This window comes from Rhipicephalus sanguineus, chromosome 4 (genome assembly GCF_013339695.2).
Source record: "Rhipicephalus sanguineus isolate Rsan-2018 chromosome 4, BIME_Rsan_1.4, whole genome shotgun sequence".
Taxonomy (NCBI): Eukaryota; Metazoa; Arthropoda; class Arachnida; order Ixodida; family Ixodidae; genus Rhipicephalus; species Rhipicephalus sanguineus.
The window spans coordinates 62,600,699-62,605,131 of record NC_051179.1 but is presented as its reverse complement, the minus strand read 5'-3'; the positions used below and the strand labels follow the sequence as shown (position 1 = coordinate 62,605,131).

The 4,433-nt window shown below is 48.5% G+C and overlaps 1 protein-coding gene across 1 annotated transcript in view; it reads right to left on the bottom strand.

Moving 5' to 3' along the window:
- Nucleotides 1-4,433, bottom strand: part of LOC119390090 (glutathione S-transferase Mu 2) — a 302,300-nt gene that overhangs the window by 87,697 nt on the left and 210,170 nt on the right. The gene's annotated exons all lie outside the window — the stretch shown is intronic.

Genomic DNA, 4,433 nt, shown 5'->3' with positions numbered 1-4,433 from the left:
TTTATAGCGCCGTGCTGGCAGCCCGTAAATGATACCGCGCAAATATTGCCCGCCCGTTTTTAGACAGCCTTCGCGGCTACGAGAAGGACACCGCACATATAACGAGCCATACGAATAGCCCTTGACTACGTAACGCGCACGTCCCGAAACAATGCAGCGCGCTATCTCTCCGAAGGACGATGTGTACGTACAATGACGGCAGTCTTCTTTTATCGACGAATCCTTGGACGATGGTCGTGTTCGCGGCTGCGATGTCCTCATCTGTCAGGAATGGCGTGGAAAATAGGTACATTCTGCCTATAGGTGGCGCTGGAGACGTTTTCTGCTAAGTTTCTTCTTTTTTTTTTTTTTTGCTGGTGATATCGGACCTCGCTCAGAACACTGTTTCAACCAGTAAACGTTTGTTTGCTTCTTGCTCTTGTACTTCTCATGAGCATGCACGCGTTGCTGTACAATTAACACAGACACTTTTACGTTAAGGACGCATGAGAAGTATATGAGAAGTAAAATAATGGCGACGCTAGACATGACAAAACGTGTCCGACGCTTTCTATTGACAGGAAAAAGATTCATTCTAAAAAGATAGGGCGTGCAAACACGGACACAAGAAAGAAGTCAGGACACCACAAACGCCCACTAACAACTCGAGTTGTTAGTCGGCGTTTGTGGTGTCCTGACTTCCTTCTTGTGTCCGTGTTTGCACGCCCTATCTTTTTAGAATGAATACTTAGCAACTAGCTCAGCTCTCTGTTATTCTAAGGAAAAAAAAATCTTGCAGTGACTTAGCTCGGCTATGCCACGATAACGTAGCGTTAGCAAAGGTTCAGCTAATTATTCTTAGCTTTCCTGATTGTCTAGGATTAGCTTGATTATCATGCTTACTGCTGCTCCAATGACACACACACGGTATACGTATTATGTGGCACATGTATATTTATTTTGCCAGGCAACTGCTTCGGGATCCGATGAGTTAAGCTTCTCCGCTCTTCTGCGCAGTTGAGCAGCATTTGCGCTCTCCTTCTCCATGGCTATTGGCCGCGAGATCGAGCGGAGTCGCCGCCTGGCGGCTTCTGGCTGAACCGCGCCTAGTGTGGATTGCTCCATGCGTTGTCTGCTAGCCACGTTGTGTTTGCATGCGCGCGTACGTCATGCACGTCCTCAAAAGACGGTTTGTTCCGTTGGGTTAGCGCTACTTTAACCGCTCGTACGGATGCCTAACACGACGTAAAGAAGCATTTGGCCTTGACCGGCTGTATATGTACTGTAATAAGATCAGTGAGTGCACTTGTCGAGAGTGCTGTGTGTGGTCGTCGTATCCCCCGTTCACGAGAGTCATATCAGTGTAGGTGCCACTCTGTGGTCTAAGCGCATTGCCAAGTGCACTTGGCGTTGTCCTAAAGATGAGGAGTATTAAATCTCATGTAAATAGAGCCTTTTAGCGGCTCGGTGGTAAAAAAAAAGGCTCTCATGCACTTGCGCATTGTGGTTAGGTGTGTAACTTCGGCACTGTCGTTTATAGGTTACGCGACGAGCTTTAGTTGTGTACGGTCCTGGTCCCACTACAGATAAATATTTCTGTCAAGACACGTCTGACACTTGGGTACTTAAATTGTCCCCTAAAAAGAACAGAAAATGTAATGACACGGAAACCACAACACTGAGTTGCCTTGCGCAATTTTAACTTGTGGCGAAATTTATACAGAAACACCCGTGTACTTAAATGAAGGTACGCGTTAAAGAGCCCTGATGGTCAAAATTAATCCAAACGGCGTACTTTAGATTCATGTCGTAGTAATTTCACGCGAAGCCACATCTTTTTTTCTTTAAATTATTTTGTGCGTTTGTGTTGCGTTGTTATAGTAGATTGACGGAAGGCAGCGGACATTATTCGCATGAAAAAACGTACTTTGGTCCCGTGAAATAACCGGGTCTTTGTCCCATTACTGTCGTGCAAGTAATCAATCGAATAAAGTTCCGTGCTGTACAGTTACCTTTGCTTACTGTTACTGGAATAAAAACAAGCGTGTGCGTGTTAAACGTCTCCGTAGCGCTAAAGCGCTGTCAGCCACGTAGCTTTCCTCAGTAAACCTATCAACTGTCCTACATTTCATGGAGAACTGGATAAGAAATGCGGATGAATATTTGAGCACGCAGAGGACAAACTACTATTTGAACTCATCGTGAAGGAATACGGGCTTTCTTTTTGTTGGGGATATCCAGATGAACAAGAAGTAAATACTTAATTCATTTGCGCTACATCAGTGCGTAGTAGGTGGGACACAAGCTAAACATGTACAAATAAAACAAGAAAACGTCATCCATTGCGAAAACGCCGACTGTTGCCGAAGGTGAGCAACCCGTTCGTTGACAGAATGCGCTTCTCTCACAAGTGATAGTAACGTTCGGCGCGCTTCGTGCATTAATTCGGGAATGAGGAGCGCACATATTACCAGAAAGCTGCATTCAACGCATTTTGTTTGCCGGAAATCGGGTCAGATCGCTCATAACGAAGCGCTGTTGCGTGCGTGTGTGTACGCGCCGGCAACCGCCTATCCACATTTGCGCGGCGACGGTGCTGCCACCTAGCCCGATCTCGCGGCGAATACCACACTGGCAAACGCCAGTCAGAGGCGCTATCAAGCGCCTCCAGCGCAGTGTCAGACAGCGACTGCACAGCGAAGGCGAATAGCTGCGCGCGCGCTGGCGCCAATACGTCTGCCAAGGCTACGACGTCACTCCTCTGGAAAGCGCAGACCGGCGGCGGCGGAATGCGCGCGAGGTGCCGGCTCCGGTGCGTGACATCACTGATCCTCGCGCATGCGCAGCACGGCTCTTGAGGATCCACGCGAAACTGGCTCTGCTAGGCCTGTGTAGCTAGAGCTACAAAAGATGTCGCATTGGAGGTTGAGAGTAGAAAAGAACGCCAGAAGAAAAAGTAAAGGTCCCCCCCTCCCTCCCCCCTGATTATCTCAGGAGGTGTGAAGTCAGCCCCCATACCTTTACGCAGTCGGACCTGTCCCGCCATTGTTCAATGTGCAGTGTTATGGCCATGCAGTTTTTTGATGATAATGGCGGCCGAGGACCCCTGCCGTTGCATTCCAAGAAGTGTTCACTTTCCACGTTTACCCCCGGAAAGCCGGGGACCAAAGGCAGGCCGTTGTGAGAAGGATGTCATCGCTTCATTTCAGCGCGGCGGGCTCGCAACGCAGCTGCAACTCGGGCTCGCCGCCAAGACCCTGCGGTGAGAGCCCGGGAGGCCGAAGCAAAGAGGGCTCACCGTCAAGCATACCCGGAGCTGCGGGCCACCGAAGCAGAAGAGAACCGGGCGCGCCGTCAAGTGGACCCTGCGGGGAGAGGTCGCAAAGCAGAAGCAGCACGGAAGCGGCGGCAAGAGAACCCCGAAGAAGTGCGGGCGCGGGATGCCGGGGCTGCGCGTCAAAAGCGATAAGAGCAGCTACAGGGGCTAGTTGGTGTTGCATCTTGGAAATTCGTGCGGACGGACTGAGTCTGCGCTCTGTGTTTGTGTGTACTCAGTCCGTCCTCGTACGATAAAAAGCGCGAATTTCCAAGAAGGCGTCAAAAGCGGTCGCTACCTGAGGTTGGCGGCGCCGACGCGCGCTTCAAGCGCGATTTCGTCGACCACACGGTCGGCCACAGCTGCACAGCGTTGTCACGTCTACATATGATGGTAAAGGAATGTGTACGGAGGATTCGTGGGTTACCCGATAATCTTCGAGCAAGCTCCTCTAACATCATTCACTTCGTGGATATGGCGCTGATTTTTTCTGTTCTTTTTTTTCTGTTTGTGCTATGTGATAGTCACTTGTGCTGCGGCCCCTCTTTGTGCGCGTATCTGGAAGCATATATATTTGGGTGATCTGAGGAAAATAAATTAGTTGAAAGTCTGGCGCCCTATCCCGTCTTCTCTTTTTTCCTTGCTTCTATCAGTTGCGCCACAAATATTTTATTAAGCTATGCACAAACTTGCCCAACGTCACACTCTGCTAAAGCAATTGGTCTTATGTTGTCGAGGTTAGATATTGCCCTTTGCTTTTTTTAAGCAACAGTATAATTTTGGCAATCTTCCATTCATAAGGTAGCCAGACATTTCCAATGGAGTAGTTTATAAGACTTATTGGGGAAGTCCTGGTATATTATCTTTAGCATTGACTTTGTAATTTCATCAGGGCCTGGTGCTGCATTTGGCAATCTTGACATCGCCTGATATAATTCGGAAGTCCATATTTCTCTGTAATCTGAATACGCTGGTGTATAAACAAAATTTGGAAGGCGCATCGTGAACCTGTCTTCTAGTCCCTGAGCCAATAGATTTAATGACTCCTGTAATTCTTGCAAGGTATGAACTATTGAGTCTACATGTCCTGGCATTAGAATTCTCTCGCTACAACGAAGCAAATTGAATAATACTTGTT